The 23,493-nt window shown below is 44.4% G+C and overlaps 1 protein-coding gene across 1 annotated transcript in view; it reads right to left on the bottom strand.

Annotated features, from left to right (window-relative positions):
• Positions 1-23,493, bottom strand: part of LOC311176639 (Krueppel-like factor 17) — a gene marked incomplete at both ends in the record, with an annotated part of 98,107 nt that overhangs the window by 30,018 nt on the left and 44,596 nt on the right. The window lies entirely within an intron of this gene.

The following is a 23,493-nucleotide window of genomic DNA, read 5'->3' as shown; positions in this document are numbered from 1 at the left end:
GTCTGACATCTGGCCCTGTCCCTTACGAGGATGAGGGGCCCCCTCGGAGCAGGGGCAGCGCTCATGGCTAACTGATGGTAAAAGTGGGGCTTTTTGCACCCCACGCCCTGACCCCTGAGCAGGGGCTGCTGGGCAGTGGTGGCGGAGCGGAGCCACCAGACCCAAAAAACCCAAGCACAGGTGGGCCGCTGTGTCCTTGTTGGTTTCTGGTTGCACCCACATCTCCTCCTGATACTATGGTACCAGGGGGAGGACAGACAGCATCCTGATTGCAAAGGGGGGGGTTCCAGGCTCCCTGCCGCACCACCCACTAAAGGTGGAGCTGAGCTAGGAGGGGAAGCTGAAAGGAACTTGGGAGATGCGTCTGCCTCTTGGGGGCCTTGCCCTGGATTCTTCAGCATGTGGTGAGGACTCCTAACCTGGGTCAACCCTTTCCTTCAGGTTTGCCCTGTGACACCTGGGGCCCATTCTGTAAACTCCTCTGGGTATGCGCCAGGATCCTGGAAGGAGGAAAAGTAGTTTCCCCTCTATCCTGCAGGGTTCTTGATGGAGACCTTCCTGTAATAAAGGGCTAATAGTGGGAGAAAAATACATTTGAATGAACATGGATACCTCCTTGCACACCTGGGGAAGACCCAGGAAAACTGAGTAACTCGCCAACATGGCCTCAGCCCCCTCCTCAATAACATCTTAAAATACAAAGGGCAGAGGATGGAGGGTCAGCTCTGGGGGGGCACCGGGAAGCCCTGCAACAAGGGCATGGGTGATGCAGACAGAAGATGCCTCCTTCTCCTCTGATAAGGGATGTAGAGATTTGGTCAGTGTTTGGGAACGTTTTTGCATAGGTTTTTCTATATATATTTGATGGTTTCAGGTCTTATATACAAGACTTTTAGCCATTTTGAGTTGATTTCCATGTGTGGTGTGAGGTAATGGTCTAGTTTCATCATTTTACATGTGGCAGTCCAATTTTCCAGCACCATTTATTGAAGAGGCTTTTCTCATTCCAGTGTATTTTAAGAGGCTTTTCTCATTTCAGTGTGCTTTAAAATTTTAAATCTTAATTAAAAGGTATCTGACACAAATATTGTGATGCCTGATTTTTAATGTTCTCATTCCTCTAAATCATATGAAGGATTTTCTTAATCTTGACTTTCAGCATCCTTTAGGTTTTGCTGTGTGCTATGTATTCACTCATGTGTACTCTCTCCTCAAGTGAATCCTTTCTCTCTTAAGTTTATTATATACAATACATATGTGTTGTTTGACATCTTATTTTCATATTTTGTTTTTCCAGAATACTTTCTGTATACTCTTATGCGTGTCCAATGTTACTAAAAATTAATTTTGACTTTTATAAACTGTCTGTTCTAATGGAAAATTGGTCTACAAATATTAATCATATATATTTTTTCACTACCCATGCCTAGAAAGAAACATTAACAATGGCATTCTTAAAGGAAATGGGAAAAAGTTATCCCATAGTCTTCCAACCCCTCTTCAGCATCTCCAAACCCATCTAAATCTTTCTTGTTTCTTTGGTTTTTTGTTTTTAGCAAAGTTTTGGGCTTTAGTTTTGCCCATAATGTTAGTTGAATCATTATTTTTTAGTAAATACTGAGTTTTGAAAGCAAAACATTATAAATTATTTAAAAATTGTTCTATTTGTAAATTTATTGTACTCTAAATTGCTTCACCATTTCTATTGTTATTATTGGGATGTACCAATCTTTAGGTATTGTTAAATTTCCAGTTAATTTTTAGAATTTTACTTTTTTTCTCTTTTTTCAGTCTTGAATAATAACTTGCTTCAGTATAGTCAGTCTCAATCTTTCCTTCAGAAATCTGCAGAACCTGTCCCTTTCACTTCTGCATCTAATATTTCCAAGAAGGTGTGACTTTATGTATTTCTTTAAAGTGGACAGAATTTTCTGAATAATTGCTGGAAATTTAGAAGATTCTTTCTAAACTTTACCAAATTCATCTATCTATATTCTATGTTTATCAATTGACCTATGATCGATGGATCGATAGATTGATCTAACCATCCATCCCTCCGCCATCAATCAATCAATTATCTATTTAGTGTTTTCACTTTGCTTTTTGTTTTTCTTCTTGAACAGGCACAACAACAGTTTTTATGTTGATTTTCCATTGGTTATGTTCCTAATTAAAAATTTGTTTTATGTCTTTAATTAATTTGTATTTTTTAACATTTTTTTTTTTAGATTTTATTTATTTATACAAGAACTGGAGTACAGGTCAGAGGCGAGGGATGGTGAAAGAATTCACCAGAGACAGATCGGGAGCAGAACTGGCAGACTGATGAAATACACTGCTGAGGGGAGCAGTGGGCAAGTCAGGAGAGGTCTGCTGTGCCATGTGGGTTGCTCCCTGGCCGGCCAGGGGATCGAACTCGTGCTGCAGTGGTTGTGGACAGCTTCATAGGGTGCCTCTTAACCCCTTGCACCACCAGGGAGGCCCCAGTGACTTCTTTTAATTGGAAAAATTTAAATCTTTCATTCTCATTTTTTTTTTTTTATAGAGGCATGCTTTATTTATTTGTTTGCTGGTTTGTTTGTTTGTTTTGTTTATACATGCACTGGGTACAGTCAGAAGTGCGGGAGGGAGGGTGAGAGAATTCACCAGAGCCAGAGCGGGGAGCAGAGCAGGCAGAAGGACCGAAGTACACTGCTGAGGGGAGCAGCGGGCGGCAGGAGAGGTCTGCGCGCCATGTGGGACCCTCCTCCGGTGGCCGGGGAGCAGCCGGGGATCAAACCGGCGCCGCAGAGGCCGCGCGCAGTTTCGCAACCCAGCGCTTAACCGCTGCGCCACCGGGGAGGCCCTCATTCTCATTTTTTAAAAAGCTATTCTCTGTCTTCGCCAGAAGATGGTGCAGATGTTCCATTTACAGCTCCCTGTGCTTTAGAAGAAATTCTTGTTGGAAAGAAATTGCTGGGTAAATCAGAAGAGCCTCCGCCCAAACTGGGACGTGCAAGAAGAAACGGGAAAGAATTTTTAATAATGGGTGGTGTCAGGTGTCGCATCCCCATACAAATCTCTCTTCTCTAGGGAAAGACAAGCAGATTTTGGGTTGGTCCTCAGAACAAAATGGGCGCTGGCCCTTAGACCAGGGCAAGGCTTTGGGGTGGGAACAGCAGCCAGGGAAAAAATGGAGGAGCCAGCCCCCGGGGCAGGCAGAGACGAGAGGAATGCTGCACAACCCCCTGTGAGCTCCACCTCTTCCTCACGGAGCCCTAGGTCAGGAGAAGATTCATCTGCTTGAAGGGAGAGTGGAGGTTCAGTGTTCTTGATCCAGCTTTTTCTCATGGTCTTTTCATGCACAGAATCAGTGGGCCATAGTGGCATATGGGTGGGGGCGTATTCTCCTCCCTTGCAGGTAGATAGATGGTGCACGGACAGAGGTGCCAACTGCTGCGGACTCCCTTTTCATATTCCCATGGAGACTCCCGTTCAGAAAACGCCCTTTTGGAGGGATATTTGCACCTGGGCGATGTCCCCACAGTGAGTCCGGCCATCACTCTGTAGCATGGGAAAGACTGAAAGGTGGTGGGGGCGAGGAAGGGGGAAGACAAGAGACCCCTCATAGCTCAGGCACGTTGGTCTGGCGGGTTCTAGGACAGACACATGAGGCGGTGGAGACTCCAACAAAGTCTCCTCAACTACTCAGAAGCCTGAAGACAGGTCAGGGATGTCCTCTTCCCCTGCAGCCCCTGGTCGGGGCACTTGTAGAGAGGACTCAGCAGGCGCTGCCCAAAGCCGGGAGGGGAGTCATCGCTGTGGTGGTCACGGGACTGTGACCCCGTCCTGTACTCCTCTTCGCCTTCTTCTCTGGCTTCTGCAGCTCATGTGATCTTGGCTGGATTCCTGAGGCTTGATCTGCGAGCCTTAAAGATAATGGGCCGTTGTGTCCCCTGACCACCTCCTCATCAGGATGTGATCTCTGTTCTGCTCTTTGGAATTAGCAGGAGCACCTCTCTCCTCGGCTCCATGCATACAACCACAGCAGAGCACCAGGCCGACCAAACACAGGAGGCGGCTATAACTTTTTGACAATAGATTTTGGGCCGTAGCTATTGTCACTGTCCTTTGCTGAGCTGTACTGGGGATGAAGACAATGTAAATTGAACTTCTCTTAGATCAAGCTCCGGTAATATTGTAAACACCCTCAAATACTTGTTTTTTAAAATTCTTTCTTCTCTATGCTGTTTTGTTTTCTTTCTATTTTGTAGTCAATTTTTTAGATTCTTCCCATCACTTGCTATTAATGTGATCAAGCCCCTCTACTGTATTTGTTCTTTATTTTTATTTATTGATATTTATCTCCTGACATCATTGTTCATTTTGTAGACTATTTGACTTCCCCCCCTCAGGCGTAGTCCCCATAATTCTCCCCCCACGGCAGCACCTATGTACTGTCAGCATAGTCCCTTGTGAGCTTCCCTCCCCAGATTTCACCCCCTCCCCTCCACTGCTGTTTGCCTCAGACCTATGGGTGCCTGCAAGTTCTGTCTCTTTTTTTCCTGACCCTTCACTCAGCTTCCCTGTATTCCACCTATAAATGAAACCATCCAATATTTGTATATTTCCTCTGCTTTATCTCACTTAGCATCATCCATTCCAGCTCCAACTATGTTGCTATGAGTGGCATGAGTTTATCTTTTTGAGTAGTAGTCCATTGTGTATATAGTCCACATTTTGATCCATTCATCTGTTTGGAGGCATTTAGGCTGTTTCCATAATTTGGCTATTGTTAATGGTGCCGCAGTGAACATCGGAGCACAGGTTTCCTTTCAAATTAGTGTTTCTGGGTCCTAGGATTGGGACCCTGGGTCATATGAGAGGTCCATCAAATATTACTTATTAATGGACAGAACAAGCTGAATACTGTATGGCCACTAAAGAAGTCAAATATTTAGGCCACTTGTCCTTGGGAACCTGGAGTCGCCGGGCATAAGCCGGGGAGCAAGGACACTTGGCCTTGGCCACCCCTGGGGCGGAGTCTGGAGGCTGAGTGCCCCCCATCATTGAATAATCTGTTGAGTTCTACTTTCTGGTACAGACAGAAATTTATGTTCTAAATTCTGGATAAGACACCTGGGTCTATTTCTAGACCATCTGAAATGGAAGCCCTGTGGGGACTGGTCACTGCAGGTTTAGAGAGTGTTTCTAGTCAGGAGAGCCATGGCTGGCCGGCAGCTCACACATGGTCACGCGTGTGTGCTTGGCTCATATGTTGTTCTGTGGGATCCCCATGCATGTGTGCGGCACCCCACCTAGTGAGGGACACCCCTTCATTTAGACCAGGGGTGGTTGACCATGTTTGGGGACATCTGTGGGTGTCACAACTGGACGTAAAGTGAGGAGGCCACCGCCATCAAGGGGGAGAGACCAGGGACACTGTGAGACCCCAGTCATGCCCAGAACAGCTCCCTCCCTGCAAGCAGCCAGAGCAGTGGTGCGGGGCCTGGAGGCCGCAGCCTTGCACCCTGCCCACAGTAAAGCCAGGGCGCCCATGGGAGGAGTCCCTGCACGGGGGCTGTGGGAGAAGAACCTGCCCTGCACCCCAGGGCCTGGCAGCCATGGGCAAGGGGGGAGATGACAGAGAGTGGGGGGGTGGGGGGAGGGAGGAAGGCCCGCGCAGAGGGGGCAGCAGGAAGCGTGGAGTTTGTGAGGTCAGAGCCTTGAAGGTGGGAAGAGAGAATGAAATGGAGGCAAGTAGCAGCTGACATAGGGATTCTTCTTCTCTCAGAGACAAGAACAAATTTGTATGCCCTTCTGCGGGGAACTTTGAATTTAGAATCTTAGAATTGGGAAGTGTGTGTGTGTGCGCGCGCACGCGTGTGCGCGCATGCGTGTGCGCGCTCACGCACGCATTGAGGAAATGACCTAAGCAAATGCTTTGAACACAAATACAAATCTTTATTTGTAAAAATGCTAACCAGCACCTTCTTACACTAACAAATACTTGGAAACAATCTCAGTCAAAATCCCAGGAGACAAATATAGGACAATAAATGTAGCAACTAGGTACAATAACTCTGAATAGTTTTCAATGACTTGAAAAATACTTATAATGTTAAATGAAGAAAGATACAAAATTGCAAAGATATTGTTATTCCAGCATGGATATAAGATATTAATGAAATAATATACTGTGCATGTAGAATAGAAGGGAGAAGTTACTTTGCATTAAGTGGAATACTATACAACAGTGAAACTACAGAGACTCTAGCTAAATCCAATTTGTGGGTCATCTTGCCTACATGTTGAGTGAAAGAGTCAAGATATAAAATGAACATTTTATGATTGATTTAAATTTTAAACACTCAAAATTGAAATCATGTGTTAAGTATACAGTTAGTGACACACACTTAGGTGATGAATTGTCATGATGGGCAAGGGAAATACTTATGACAGCCACATATTTGTGCTTACTCAGAGAGGAAGATTATGATAAAGTGTGGTCTTGTGTTTCTTCACCCAGTTAACAGAATTCATTTGGTAATTCTAAAATTTCACATTTATACTATCTGCCCTTGCACACAGGTGTTTGAACAGTGAGTCTTCCCTTAACCCAGGAAGGGCAGCTCATCTCTTGTAATTACTCGCGTTACCTCAACTTTCTGACTGACGCTCAGCCGTCAGTGCCATCCTGCTTAATGTGCTGTTTACCCAGTTGCACACAATGGATACAGCACCCAGAGCAAACCTGGAAACTGCGTCCCCTTCCAACCACCTGCCCCTGCCCCATGGGAATCTTGTGATCACCCCATAGGAATAGAGGATATTACCACGTATGACACAGACACCCAGGAATAGGGACGCCCCAGACATACTGAAAGTGACAGATGGCCTGTTATTATCTTTTTTTTTTTTTTAAATAGAGGCATGTTTTATTTATTTGTTTGTTTGTTTGTTTTTGTTTATACATGCACTGGGTACAGTCAGAAGCATGGGAGGGTGAGAGAATTCACCAGAGCCAGAGCGGGGAGCAGAGCAGGCAGAAGGACCGAAGTACACTGCTGAGGGGAGCAGCGGGCGGCAGGAGAGGTCTGCGCGCCATGTGGGATCCTCCTCCGGTGGCCGGGGAGCAGCCGGGGATCGAACCGGCGCCGCAGAGGCCGCGGGCAGCTTCGCAACCCAGCACTCAACCGCTGCGCCACCAGGGAGGCCCGTTATTATCTTTTTTTAAAAAAAGATTTATTTATGCATACAATAGCCGGGGCACAAGACAGAGGTGTTGGGGATGAGAGGATTCACTAGAGACAGAGGTGGGAACAGAACAGGCAGACTGACTGAAGTACGCTGCTGAGGGGACCAGCGGGTAAAGCAGAAGAGGTCTGCTGTACCATGTGGGTTTCTCCTTGGCCGGCCGGGGATTGAACTCGTGCTGCAGAGGCTGCAGATTGCTTCATGGTACGTTGCTTAACCCTTTGCACCACCAGGGAGGCCATTCTGGTGATTTCTTTTTCCTAAACACACTCTAAAAATATGATGTAAGAAAAGAGAGCTATATTTTGGAGATGAGTTTGTTTGAAAAATTTTGTTTTATTTATCCTTTGTGCTGAGCTATAATTTATATAATCTTTTAAAAAGATTTAGTTTATTTATTTATGCTGCAAGAACTGAGATGTAAGCCAGAGTTACAGGGGGTGAGAAGATTCACCAGAGACAGAGAGGGGAGCAGAACAGGCAGATCTACTGAAATACACTGCTGAGGGGATCAGTGGGGAGTCAGGAGAGGTCTGTGCGCCATGCGGGACCCTCCTCCGGTGGCTGGGGAGCAGCCAGGGATGGAACCGGCGCTGCAGAGGCTGCGGGCAGCTTCGCAACCCAGCGCTCAACTGCTGTGCCACCGGGGAGGCCCTCTAGAGGTTTTAAAATGATTTAAATGGGATACTTACTAGAACAGTAAGGACTTTAGTTTCCATCTCAAATTAGAAACCTCTTTAATTACCCAAACAAACAAACTTAAATGGCTGTATTGACTTAACTTGAAAAACTTGTTTTAGGAATTAGTCTAGCTTTGTCTTGAAAAGGTATATCGTTTTGGTGAAACTGTCCACCCATCCAAAATCTCTTCTAGGAATTTAAGGAAAAATATGGACTTAAAAAAACTCATATTTTTATGAATATTCATTTTATGAATATTCAAAAAATATTATGAATATTTTTATGAATAATTTTTATGAATATGAATTTGGGGGAATATTCTGCCCCACTTTCTTTAGAACCTAAGGGCATTCCTACATATAAAACTTGAGAAATGCTTTAGAAATGCGCCTCCCTGGTGGAGCAGCGGGCTGAGCACAGCACTGTGAAGCTGTCTACAGCCTTTGCAGCACCGGTTCGATTCCCTGCCAGCTAGGGAGATACCCACATGGTGTGGCAGACCTCTCCTGTCTCACCCGCTGCTCCCCTCAGCAATGCTTTCCATCCATCTGCCTGTTCTCTCCCCACTCTCTCTGGTGAATCCTCTCACCCTTCCGCGACTCTAGCCTGTACTCCAGCTATTGTATAAATAAATAAAATCTTAAAAAAAAACAAACCAGGGCCTCCCCTGGTGGCACAGCAGCTAAGCGCTGGGCTGTGAGGGCCTCTGCAGCGCTGGTTCATTCCCCGGCCGCCGGCAAGGGTCCCACAAAAAATAAATAAATAAATAAATAAAACAACTTCAAGCTCCATTTTTAAAAAAACAAAACTTGAGAAAAGTTTTCTTCTCTGAAGGAGTTAGTTAAAAATTATTATTTAAAAATAAATAATTGTTGTCAGTGTTGTCACAAATATTGGTAGAATAACTCTCTCTAAAAATTAGTGCAAATGGCCCAAATTCTCAATGAGAGATCTCGTATCTTTGTTTTTGCCTTTGTGTTTTTTGTCTCCAGAGGGTTGCCTTGTTAAAATGGTGCCATTATACATTCTAATTGAAAAATCAAACAAACAAAATTTTGAGATCCTGATCTAAAAATTTCTGGTAAACAAAAATGAGTTCAAAATGCAATGGTTTAATTAAAGCATAAATGTCTTAAATTTATAATGTTGGGAGTTAATTGTTTTATTGTATGTTTAAATGTGTTTAATTTAAAAAAAAAATGCTTGGAGTAGTCAAAAAGAGTTACTGACCTGGTCTATGTTAACAGGAATAAATGTGGTTTTGTTTATATCCATACTTCTTTTCTTCTTTTGGTAAAATTCTTTTCTAAAAAGACTAACCCACTATTTCTTACCCATAAAGAAGTACCTTTGTTCCTCTGGTAAACACCTTCATTGATTTTTCCTCCCCTTGTCCTAGCCAAAAAAAAAACTAAACAACAAAAACAATAAACAAAAAACCTCTGGCATATGAAATTGTTTCATTTGTAACTCTGCATTTTGAACTTCCTATCCTAAGAAAAACTAAAGCTACTTCTGGTATCTCTATCTTAAATCTGTTCTTTTTATCATTATTTAAATGGTAGTATATTTCTCCAATAAAACTAAGGCTCTACTAAGTTTAATAATGAAAATTTGTTGACTACTTAATGAGCTTTTGGTTTATATTTCTTACTAGACTGAAATGATATGACCCAGTGAACTCAAGAACTGTGATTTTTGAATGACACTGCACACGGATTCTTCTAGATATTTCCTAATTATGTTTATATATGAGCTTGATCAATACACTTTACATGTTATTCAGAAGAAAATAGACTATATATATAAAATATACTTTTTATTAAACTATTAACTGTTCTTCCATCAACATTCAGCTAATCTTATTTATTAAATAAATTACATTCCCAAATACTTTGTTTTGTTTTATGCTTGTCAGGCAGAATTTTATGTTCATTTTTATTATATTCCTATGCATAATGTGAAAGTTCTTGCCAGAATGCAGAGGTAATTCATACGGGGGAAAGAGATTTTTTTTGGTGGGGGGCAAGAAGTGAGACATTCTTAATTATTTAAAAAACACAAGAAACTCTTAGAGTCATCCTGTAAATGCGGTGAAAGCTAACAACAAGGATTATGTCGATATCCATTATTCTAAGGACAAACACTGAAATTTATCCTGGCCCACAGACCCTAGATTATCTGTTTTCCATCGTCCTTCCATTAAATAAATAGAAAAATATACCCAGCTCATAGGTTGGAGGAATCAACATTGTCAAAATGGCCATCCAACCCAAAGCAATTTATAGCTTCGATGCAATCCCAATAAAAATCCCAATGGCATTCTTCCAAGAAATAGAACAAAGATTACTGAAGTTAATAAGAAAACACAAAAGACCCCAAATAGCCAAAGCTTTCCTGATATAAAAGGGGGGGAATGAAGGTATCACACTTCTGATTTCCAACTATACTATAAAGCCATAGTAGTTAAAGCAGCATGGTAATGGAAAAAAAAGCAGACACACAGACTAATGGAATAGAATTGAGAGCCCAGAAATAAAACCACATGTTTATGGACAATTCATATACAAGGCAGGAGCAGAGTACATACACTGGAACAGGGAAAGCCTCTTCAATAAAGGGTGCTGGAAAATTGGAACTGCTACATGTAAAGTAATGAAACTAGACCATGATCTCATGCCACACATGAAAATCAATTCAAAATGGATAAAAGACTTGGATATAAGACCTGAAACCATCAAATATAGAGAGAGAAACCTATGCAAAATGCTCCCTAACATAAATCTCAGAAACATGATGTAAAGGAGAAAGTAAACAACAGATACTATATTAAACTAAAAGTTTTCTGTACAGCAAAAAAGACAGTGACTAAAACAAAGAGACACCCTCTGAATGGGAGAAAATATCTGCACACCCTATATCTGATAAGGAATTAATATCAAAGACCTACAAAGTACTTATGCGACTCAACAAAATGAAAACAACCAAATCAAAAAATGGGAAAATCAGCTAAATAGTCACTTCTCCAAAGAAGACATACAGATGGCCAACAGGCACATGAAAAAATTCTATCATTTATCATCAGGGAAAGGCAAACCACACCATAATGAGACAAGACCTCACAACTGTAAGAATGGCCCATAATTAAAAAAAAAAAAAAAAAAAAAAAAACCAAAAAACACAAACAAGAAGTGCTGGCGGGGATGTGGAGAAAAGGACCCTCTTACATTGTTAGTGGATGTGTAAACTAGTCCGGGCACTATGGAAAGAAGTGTGGACATTCCTTAAAAGACTGAAAGTGGATCTTCCACATGACCTAGCAAGTCTACTCCTAGGGATTTACCCAAAGAACACAAATGAGGGGCCTTCCTGGTGGCACAAGGGGTATAGTCTCAGCACTACGAAGCTGCTAAATGCAATCCCTGGCCAGGGAGCTGAGCCACATGGCGCAGCAGACCTCTCCTGTCTCCCTGCTGCTCCCCTCAGCAGTGTCTTTCAGTCAACTGACCTGTTCTACTGCCCCACTCTGTCTCTGGTGGATCCTCTCACCATCTACCCACATCCCATCCCCATCACTCACACACAAACACACACACCCCCCTCTGCCCTACATCCAGGTTCTTGTGTGCATATATAAATATTTAAAAGAAATCTTGATTCATGAAAATGTCCCCTGGCTCGCTATTTACAGGAAGAAATGATTGGAAACCATCTCAATGAAAACCCCAGGAAACAGTCCACTCTATCTTACAGATACATCAAATGTGACCATGTTCAGTAAGAAAGTGGGATATAAAATCCTCGAGATAGTGTTATTCCAGCATGGATAGAAAATAGGAATGAATTCACCTAGTGTGCATGTGGACAAGAATGGACTTGGCATCTAGTGGAATACGATACAACAGTGACAGCAGGAGGCTCTAGCTGCAGCCAATCCTGGGGATCACCTTGCCCACATCTTGTTGAAAGAGTCTCCATAGAAAACGAACTGAAAAGGATTGATTTCTATTTCACATACCAAACAAAATGAAAGCCATGTTTTCATACTACATTTCATAATACACCATTATGAGAGAATGTGTCGTGAAGAGCATGGGGAATTGTTATTGTAAAGGTCACCTATTGGTGCGAACTCAGAAGATGATGACATGTGATGGTATGTTTCTTCCCCCAGTTCATGGGAGTTCATGTTGTGATTCTGAAACTTTACATGGATACGAACTGCCCTGATACACAAGTGTTCTAGGTCATAATTCAAAATAATGGAAATCACTGGGAAGAAAGTCAGCTAACTCATAAAAGTGTTTCTCTGTGCATGAAAGATCATCATTGGCCATAGGTCATTTTATTTTCATCTATGGTTGAAATTTCCTAGAATGTACACAGCTCTCTCTGAGCATCAGAACCAGTCGACTCTAGCTTGTGAAAACTCACCGGTGCACTTATATCCCCGATCCTTCACAGGTGAAAAGGAACATCAAATTATTTTCAAAGTGAATCATTCTACTGTGGTCATAGAAAAACTACTTTAAGGGTAAACTATGGCCTTCCTGCCAGTCAGGCAGGTTTGGGTAGAGCAGATTTACTTGGAGTGAATGTCAAGGTCACCTCACTGATGTTAGTGAGGGGGTTTGGGTTTCTGGCCCAAATCTAGGCCCCTGCTTGTTCGTAAATCCAAACAAACACATTTTGCCTTTTTTTTTTTTTTAATTTTTAAATTTAGAAATGTATTCTGCTTAACTCACAAGATTTGTATTGCTTTGATTAAAAAAGAGAGACAATAGGAGACTCATTGAAAGTCCAGACCCTTCGAGCTTTCCAATACAAGAGTTCTGAAAGCTGTACATACCTATGGAAGGAAAAAGGCCAAATGACAAATGGAGCCATGATGTTTCATCAAACAAGATTTGAAGTAATTGAGAGATCATCCCTCTGCCTAGTTCATTGGCTTTACCAAAAAACAAACCACGAAAAAGAATAGGACAGTATAGAATGAAATTCCTGTGTTCCAAATCAACTCGCCCCACATTTACAGCCATCCCCAGGGTCCGGCCAATGGCACGCTGTCATTTTCTGTCTCTCCTAGAGCTCAGATCCTGATGATAGTAGCAGAAATTCCACAGTCAATAAGAAAGATGGTGGCAGCAACACAGAAAGTTCCGCTTTTGTGGAACTGCAGCTGTGGGCTGACTTCCAGGCAGGCTTGCCATCTCTACAGAGCCAGAAGCACTGTCAATATTTGGGTGCTAAGACTCCAATGAAGTAATGAGAAAGGGAAAACACATCTGGGAATAACCAGAGCCCTGTCAAGGAGCTGTAAACACGCCAACATTAGGGTTCTCCACCACAGAGTAGGAGTAACATCTCCATAGTGTCATTAATGGCGATCACTCACTTCAGTCATGCGTGCATTGCAGGGCCTCAGGTCACCTCTAGCAGGTGCTCAGTAAATGAAATTCCTTTCTCCTTCCCTGAGGAGCCCAACTTCTCCTCATAACAGGGGATTGCAAGAAAGGAGGTAACATCACTTTAACACATTAGAACAGTTAAGAGGCAAAGTGGATTATCTACAAAATGCCCAGTTCCCAGGTGAATGAGTCACTGTGGCTTATGCAGCTCCTGAAATAAGAGGAATCCTCTTGGCACCAGGTGTCATAGAGAAAAGATCTCCAGAGCTCAGGAAAGAGCCCTTCAGTGTCTCAGATTATCCCCTATGAAGAACTTGCCACACCCCATTGGTGACAGTCCCCAGCTCCACCTGCTGTGTTTTTCGGGTGGGCCCTTTATTGAAGCAGAGAGGGTCACTGCTTTCACTACACTGAGTCGGTTAATAATAACCCATTTTAGAAAACCAGAGACGGGCAGCCAGAGTGCGGAGGCCCTGTGGCTCCTGGTCACTCAAGGCTCAGGAAAGCCAGGAGTCTATTCAAGGGAGAGTCAAAAGTTGCCTCATGAGGCAGTTTCCAGGTGTCAAATTACCCCTTCCAGGCTCTGAATGGCCACATCAGCTGCGAGACAGGTAAGTGACGCCTCAGCCCTCAGATGTGGGCCCAGGACCAGCACGGGCAGCATCGCAGACCCCTTGAGAAACGCAGAGCCCCAGATGCCATACAGCCCACTTGTCAGAACCTGCACCCCGGGAGACTGGGGCGCGGCTCGGCCTCCTGCCTTCTGGACCAGGGGCGGGAAAGGGGATCGGCCCCAGGAAAGTGGAAAACCCGCCCCAAAGTACACTGTAAACCCGCGGGGATGAAAACGCACAGGCCGGCGTGGGGATCTGAGGGCCCAGGACCCGCCAGGGCGCCCTTGAGGGCCTCAGTCGGGAGCAAACGCCTCGGGCAGCAGCGGGGCCACGCGCAGGAGGGAGCCGGACCCCTGCGTCCTGCCGATCCCAAAATGAACCCCCAAAGCCCCAGTTCTCCACATCAGCCCGCCGCGCTGGGGCCTCCCCGAGCCCTCGCAGTCGCCGCCGCCAGGAGATGCTCGCGCCTTCCCTGCGTCGGTCTCACCTGCCCGCTCAAAGGCCGCCGGCTCCCCAGGTCAAAGGGCAGTGGCGCCCTCACTGGGTTCCTGAAGGACCAGGCTCACCCCAGCCGGAACCTCAACCCGAGTCCGGGGGCGAGTCGGGCCAGGGGTCGGGCCTTAGCTACGCGCACGCGCGGTAGCGGCGCAGGTGCAGCCAGGTGCGCTGGGCGGGCTGCGGGGGGCGGGAGCTGCCGGCGGCCACGCCCACCCGGCCGCAGGCGTTGGGGACGGGTTGCAAATAAACACTGAGATGCAGACAAATATGGCCCCTCCTCACCCAAAATACTGTGACCCTAAATGATCCGCTAGTCATTAAAAGGGCAAATAAGGTTGCTTGAATTTCTGGAAAAGACTATTTTTTTTACATCATTCTTAAAAAATCCCCTTACCTGAAGCTGACTCGAAAGCATGACTAGGGGCCACCCTGGTGGCGCAGGGGTTAAGTACAGCACTATGAAGCCATCCGCAGCCTCTGCAGCAGGAGTTCGATCCCCAGCTAGGAAGGTGACCCACAGGGCGCCGCAGACCTCTCCTGTCTCCCCACTGCTCCCCTCAGCAGTGTATTTTCGGTCAGTCTGCCTGTTCTGTTTCCTGCTCTGTCTCTGGTGCATCCTCTCACACTCCTGCGCATCTGGCCTGTACCCAGGTTCTTGTATGCATAAATAAATAAATCTTTAAAAAGAAAAACAAAGGAAATTAAAGGCCCGTTCGGTGGGTCACTTCACTGGGAATACCAACTGCCAGAAAGGAAGGGCCTGGGCACAGAAGGTCTGGGGCAGGTGGCACAGGCAGGGCTGGTGGCACAGGCAGGGCTGGGGCAGGCAATGCTGGCAGGGTTGGAGCCAGAGGGGCTGGGGCAGATGTGGCTGGGCCAGGTGGCACAGGCAGGACTGGGGCTGGAGGCACAGGCAGGACTGGGTCAGGGGGCATTGGAGAGGTTGGGGCAGGCGGGGCTGAGGCAGGTGGCACAGTGGGGCTGGGGTAAGGAGCATAAGCTGGGTGGGGATGGTGGCACAGCTGTGTGGGGCAGGTGGCACAGGCTGGGCAGGGGGCACAGTTGGGGCTGGCGGCACAGAAAGGGCTGGGTCAGAGGGCACAGTGGGCTGTGGCAGGTGAGCTGGGGCAGGAGGCACAGGCAGGTCTGTTGCAGGCTCCGAGACTCCCAGCCTTTCACCGACAGTGTCCACCGCAAGTCATTAAAACAGCAAACAAGTTTGCTTAAATTTCTGGGAAAGATTTTTTTTAAATCATTGTTAAAAATCCCCTTACTTGAAGCTGACATAAAAGCATGACTTGGAGCCTCCCTGGTGGCACAGGAGTTTAGCACTGCACTGTGAAGCCATCTGCAGCCTCTGCAACAGGAGTTCGATCCCCAGCCAGGAAGGTGAACCACAGGGCACAGCAAAACTCTCCTGTCTCTCTGCTGCTCCCCTCAGCAGTGGATTTCAGTCACTCCACCTGTTCTGTTCCCCACTCTTTGGTGAATCCCCTAACCCCCACCTCCACACCTCTGGCCTGCACCCCAGTTCTTGTACTCATAAGTAAATAAATCTGTAAAAAAATAAATAAAATAAAATAAAAGCATGACTAAAACATCATTTACCTGCAGATCCTGAAATGGATCCTATTGCAAACATTAAAAAGCAGCTGTTATTCAAAATACATTATGAGAGACAGGGGGGCGGAGCAACATGGCGGCGAGGAGACGCTGCGAGTAAGATCTCCCGTTAAAAAAAGTTAATAGGGAGGAAAAGCGGCAGGTCCCAGTGAGAACTGGGACACGGAAGATAAACGGACGACTCCAGCAAACTACCCAAAGAAGAAAGTGGCCATAAAAGAGGACTAGAAGGGAGGGAAGCGCAGAACCCTGCTCCCCTCCCCCGCCCACAGAGGCGGCACTCTCCGACCGGCAGAGAGGAGGGAAACAACAAACCAAAACGGCCACCAAGAACAAACGACGCAGCAAGCGGGACTGTGAGTGGAAAGGAACTATTGCAGCCACCACAACCCTTGAACGGGAGCTGAGGCGAACCCTGCAGGATTCGCCGCGGCGGTGAGCGAACGGCTCCGGGCGCCATTAGAGAAGAACAAAGACCCCGGGAGACGCGCACACAGCCCGGGCTGCCGGTAAGCTTGCGCGGATAGCGGCGCGCTCGGCGCGCTTGAAAAGCAAGTGCAGACCAGGATCGCGGCTGCCCAGGTCCCCGCGCCTGCGACCTAGGCTTGGGAGACGACCTAGGCTTGCGGGGAGACGCGCGGAGGTCCTCACTGAGGTGAAGGTCCCTCCCTGAGTAAGCAGGAACCAGGCGCCCAGGCACGGGAGCGGTGCAAAAGGCGCCATTCCCGCGCCACTGAACTGGGCTACAGCCCGCGTCCTGGAACTGAGGGCTTTGGAACTGAGACCCAGGGCACGAAATTAGGGGCGTGGGTTCCCCACGACGGTGGGGCACAAGGCAGACACAGCACCCCAAAGCCGTTGAGGTGTACCCTACCATCCCTGCTTTGCTCCCTGTCCCACGGGGTGGAAAATAAGCTCCCCAAGGGCTCTAGGAGAGATCTCTGGCGCCACCTAGCGATTTGTAGCCAGCACAGGCTCCTGAAGGAGCTAGTGGCCAGCTGGGGAGATAGCCCACACCCGGACCCTTCCGAACAAGTAGTCTGAGCCCACAGGGAGAGCGAGCACCCACAGCCAGGGCAGACCAGGCACGCAGAAGAGTGTGCCTGACACCGGACGCGCAGGGAGTGTGTCCCACATCACCATTTTAGAACAGGGACATTTCTTCAGTAAAGACTACCTGCAGAAGGCTTCCTCAGGAGCCAGAGGTGAGCGGGGGAAGTTCGCCCACGCCAGACCCCCCCTGGCCTGCAGTCCAAGCCCAGAGGGGGAGCAGGAACCCACCGCCGGGGCAGACCAGGCGCACAGGGGAGTGTGTCCCCACATCGACATTTTAGGACAGGGACCTTTCTCCAATAAAGACTGCTTGAAACTGACAGATGACTCCTGGAGGAACCAGAGGGGAGAAGAGAAGCCCACCCAAGATGCCGGCCAGTCCCAACAACACAGTGTCCCAACGCATACGGCAAATTAGAAAACAGACAGTAGGGAGGAGAAGAACCACACGCAACCTAGCAACTCTCCAGAGAAAAAGCACACCACAAAAAGAAAACCAGCCCCCAGATTGCAACGACAGTAACTTGGAAGAACTTCTGAGCCTTCCAGAAAGAGAATTTAAAATTGCCGTGATTAAAAAACTGACAGAAGTCATAAAGGAAAACAATGATAAGGGAAAAATAATCAACGATCAGAAGAATGAAATTGAGTCCCTAAAGAGGGAAGTAAAAGAAATGCAGGAGATCAAAGAATTAGTGGAAGAACTAAAGAATTCTGGGAAAAGCAATGAAAGCAGAATTGATGAAATGGAAGAATGAATAAGTGCTCTTGAAGACACAGAAATAAAAAAAACCAAAACAGAAAAGGAAAGAGAAGTACGAAGGAAAAAGAATGAAGAAAGACTTCGGGAACTATCTGACTCCATGAGGAAAGGAAATATAAGAGTTATAGGAATACCAGAAGGAGAGGAGAGAGAAGTAGGAACAGAGAAAATATTCAAAGAGATAATTGAAGAGAACTTCCCAAATGTGAAGAAGGAGCTGAAAATTGATATACAAGAAGCAAGAAGAACACCAAACTTCCACGACGAAAGAAAAAATACAGCAAGACACATAATAGTAAAGCTCCCAAGAATCCAGGACAAGGAAAAAATAATGAAGCTGGCAAGAGGGAAGAAACAGATAACATTCAAAGGAAAGCCAATCAGGCTGACATCAGACTTCTCCGAAGAAACACTACGGGCAAGGAGAGAGTGGAGGGACATAGTCAACAGACTCCAAGAAAACAGATGCCAACCAAGAATACTCTATCCCGCAAAGCTCTCCTTCCTCTTTGAAGAAAGAATATGGACCTTCCCAGACAAACAGAAACTCCGGAATTTCATTGCAACTAAACCCCCACTCCAAAAAATACTACAAGGAGTCCTAAAGCCAGAACCTCAGAGGGACGAATAACAATGAAAGAAGGCCAAAAAAAAAAAAGTTATTAAAAGAATAAATAAATAAAATCAAAGGAAAGACAAACACAATGGCAAATACAGATGTTAACATATCAATATTAACTCTAAATGTAAATGGACTAAACTCTTCAATAAAAAGACACAGAGTTGCAGCCTGGATTAAGAAACAAAACCCAACCTTTTGCTGTCTCCAGGAAATACATTTAGCTACAAAAGATAAAAATAGGCTCAAAGTTAAAGGATGGAAAACAATCCTACAAGCAAGTGGACCAAAAAAGAAAGCAGGAACAGCTATACTTATATCAGATAAAACAGATTTCAAACCCAAAAAAGATAAAAAGAGACCCCAATGGTCACTACATTATGATCAAGGGGACAATACTTCAAGAAGAAATAACACTCATTAACATATACTCACCAAACGAAGGAGCACCAAAATATATCAGACAACTGTTGTCCTCTCTGAAAACAGACATCAGAGAAAACACATACGTAGTGGGAGACTTCAACACACCACTATCAACAATGGATAGATCAACAAGACAAAAAATAAGTAAAGAAACCAAAGCTCTAAATAAGGACCTAGAGCAATTGGGCTTAACAGACATCTATAGAACACTAAACCCCAAAAAAAACGGAGTACACATTTTTCTCAAGCGCACACGGATCATTCTCCAGGATCGATCACATACTGGGGCACAAGACAAACATCAACAGATACACCAAGATTGAAATCATATCAACCATCTTTTCTGACCATGAAGGCATCAAACTAGAAATAAACCATAAAAAGAAGGCAAGGAACTTTCCTACCTCATGGAGATTAAAAACCACACTACTGGAAGACCACTGGACTAAGGAGGAGATCAAAGAAGAAATTAAAAAATTTTTTGAATTGAACGACAAGGAGGACACCAATATCCTAAATGTATGGGATGCAGCAAAAGCAGTAATAAAAGGAAAATATATAGCAATAGAAGCTCACATCAAGAAACAAGAAAGAACTCAAAGAAACAACCTAATCTCGAAGCTCAAAGATCTAGAAAAAGAACAACAAAAAAACCCCAAAACCAGTAGAAGAAAAGAAATAATAAAAACCAAAGCAGAAATAAATGAAATTGAAACTAAAAAAACAATCCAAAAGATCAATGAAACCAAGAGCTGGTTCTTTGAAAAAATCAATAAAATAGACAAACCCCTAGCCAGGCTCACAAAGGAAAAAAGGGAGAAAGCACAAATAAACAGGATCATCAATGAAAGAGGAGAAATCACAACGGACACAGCAGAAATCAAAAGAATAATCAGTAACTACTATGAACAGTTATATGGAAACAAGTTTAATAATCTAGAGGAGATGGACAAATTCCTACAACTCTACAATCACCCAAAGCTAGATAAAGAAGAAATAGAACACCTAAACAGACCAATTTCAATTAGCGAAATTGAAATGGTAATCAAAAACCTCCCCAAAAACAAAAGCCCAGGACCTGATGGATTTACAAATGAATTCTACCAAACATTCAGAGACGAATTAGTGCCTATCCTTCACAAACTCTTCCAAAAAATTGAGAAGGAAGGGACAATACCAAACACGTTCTATGAAGCCAACATTACACTAATACCAAAACCGAACAAGGACAACACAAAAAAGGAAAACTACAGGCCAATCTCCCTAATGAACACTGATGCAAAAATCCTCAATAAAATTTTAGCCATCAGAATCCAACAATGTATCCATAAGATAATTCACCACGACCAAGTAGGATTCATTCCAGGGGCACAAGGATGGTTTAACATCCGAAAATCAATCAACGTTATCCAACACATCAACAAAAAGAAATATAAAAACCATATGATAATATCAATAGATGCTGAGAAAGCTTTCGACAAAGTGCAACACCCATTCATGATAAAAGCCCTTGAAATTCTTGGGATACAAGGAACATACCTCAACATCATAAAGGCCATCTATGACAAGCCAACAGCCAGTATCATTCTCAATGGTGAAAAGCTGAAAGCAATTCCATTAAGATCTGGAACAATACAAGGATGTCCACTCTCACCACTGCTTTTCAATATAATACTGGAAGTCCTAGCCAGGGCAATAAGACAAGAGAAAGACATCCAAGGAATCCAAATAGGAAAAGAAGAAGTCAAACTATCACTATTTGCAGACGATATGATATTATACATAGAGAACCCCAAAAACTCCACAGAAAAGCTAATTCAACTCATCAATCAGTTCAGTAAAGTGGCAGGATACAAAATCAACATGCAAAAGTCAGTAGCCTTCCTATACACAAACAATAAATCTGAAGAAGAAGAAATCAAAAAAACCATCCCTTTTGTTATTGAAACAAAAAAAATCAAATATTTGGGAATAAATCTAACAAAAGAGGTAAAGGACCTATACAAAGAAAACTATAAAACACTGTTAAAAGAAATAGAAGAAGACACAAAGAAATGGAGAGACATCCCCTGCTCATGGATTGGAAGAATAAACATTATTAAAATGGCCATCCTTCCAAAAGCAATATACAGATTCAATGCTATTCCAATCAAAATTTCAATGTCATTCTTCAAAGAAATAGAACAATTATTGATGAAATTCATATGGAATCACAAAAAACCCCGAATAGCCAAAGCTCTCCTGAAAAAAAAAAGAAGGGAATGGAGGCATTACACTCCCAGACTTCAAACTATACTACAAAGCCATAATCATCAAAACTGCATGGTATTGGAACAAGAACAGACATACAGACCAATGGAATCGAATAGAAAATCCAGAAATAAACCCACAGATTTATGGTCAACTAATCTTTGACAAAGGAGCAAAGACTATGCATTGGAGCAAAGAAAGTTTGTTCAATAAATGGTGCTGGGAAAACTGGGTCGCTACATGCAAAAGAATGAAGCTTGACCACTACCTCACACCATACACAAAAGTCAACTCAAAATGGATTAAAGAACTAGACATAAGACCTGAAACCATAAAATATATAGAAGGAAATATAGGCGAAACACTACGTGATCTGCACATCAAAGACATCTTTACAGACACATCACCCAAAGCAGTGATAGTGAAGGCAAAGATAAACAGCTGGGACTACATCAAATTAAAGAGCTTCTGCACAGCAAAAGAGACAATAACAAAAACAAAGAGAAACCCCACCAACTGGGAGAACATTTTTGCACCCAACACTAATGATAAAGGACTGATCACAAAAATCTGCAAAGAGCTGATGAGACTCAACAACAACAAAGAAAATAATCCAGTCAAAAAATGGGCAGAAGAGCTAAAAAGAAACTTCTCTGAAGAGGAAATGCAAATGGCCAACAGGCATATGAAAAAATGTTCAACATCACTTGCCATCAGGGAAATGCAAATCAAAACTACCATGAGATACCATCTTACACCAGTGAGAATGGCACATATTAAAAAAACTAGCAACAACAAATGCTGGCGAGGGTGTGGAGAAAAAGGAACTCTTCTGCACTGTTGGTGGGAGTGCAAACTGGTCCAACCACTGTGGAGAGCTGTGTGGAGATTTCTGGACCTACTAAACATAGAGCTTCCATATGATCCAGCAATTCCACTCCTAGGTATTTACCCAAAGGACACAGAAACATCAATTCCAAAGAACACCTGCACCCCTATGTTTATAGCAGCACTGTTTACAATAGCTAAGCTTTGGAAACAACCCAAAAGCCCAAAAATAGATGACTGGATCAAGAAGATGTGGTACATATATACCATGGAATATTACTCAGCATTCAAAAAAGATAAACACATGCAATTTGCAGCAACATGGATGGCGCTGGAAGGGATCATGCTCAGCGAAATAAGCCAAAAAGAAAAAGAAAAATACCGGATGGTCTCACTCATAGCAGGAATCTAGAAAACTTAAATAAGGGACCAGGAAAATGAATAACTATAAGAAAGTGAAAATCAAAATCAACAAAAAACTATGAACCAGAGACACTTTTAGGGGGGCAGGGGCGGGAGGGGAGGGATTGGGGTCAGAATGGGGGGGCTGCAATTGTATGGGGAATATAACAATAAAATTCATAAAAAAAAAACAAACAAAATACATTATGAGAAAAATGAAGGCTCTCACTCCACATATAATGTTTCTCTTTGCAAATCATGGTGCAGTACAATACAGTGTGGCCCAGACTTTGACATCACTGAGTCTGTTCTGTGGTTTGGTGGTGCAGGGGTTGGAGTCAGGCCAAGCTGCAGAGACTGGGGGCAGGGTACTCTCCTGCTATCAACAGTGATGAAGAATGAGTCAAAAAAAAAAAAAAAACACACCCTTGCCAAACTGCAATTGAAAACATGTCTCAAATTTAGTTTCCTACCTTGGAAGAGTTGATGGAGGACAAGAATGAAAAAACTGGAAAGATGGTGCCCCAAGACCAGAACCTGACTCACACAAGGAGGAGGGAGTAGAGGAAGTAAAACAACCATTAACCCAGCTGTAGAAATCAAGACCTTCAGGGGCAGTGCCTTATCACAAGGCATAAGGTCCAAACAGGATCAGACTGCTTTAGAGAGTGGAGCATAGGCCTGAGCGTAAAGATATGGAGATGGGTCCATCCTAGAACTTGTGGTCCCTTTCTAGTTTTGCCAAGTTATCCAACATCAGCAACAAATAGGCCACTCCACAAAAGAGTGACCCCTCCCAAAGAGAAAAGGACTATATCTATGCAGTCTCTGCCCTGGCAAGGGCAGCCATCCCTCTCCCCACCCATGACTATGCAGGTGATTCCTGTTACCAAACCTCTCCCTCTGCGAGGCAACAGCCTCATGCCTGCCCATGCCCTGTACCTGCCCGGACTTCTCCTTACTGACCTCCATCAGTGGAGGCGGCTCCCTTCAGGGCCCCCGCCTGCAACCATACAGGCCTCTCTCAGCAAACCTGTCCCTCTCGCGGCAGCTCTTCCTGCCCGCTGGTGTTTATGCAAGTATCTTTTTCTC

The sequence above is a fragment of the Talpa europaea genome (assembly GCF_964194135.1).
Source record: "Talpa europaea genome assembly, chromosome: 9".
In the NCBI taxonomy this organism is placed as follows: Eukaryota; Metazoa; Chordata; class Mammalia; order Eulipotyphla; family Talpidae; genus Talpa; species Talpa europaea.
This window is presented reverse-complemented; position numbering and strand designations above follow the sequence as displayed.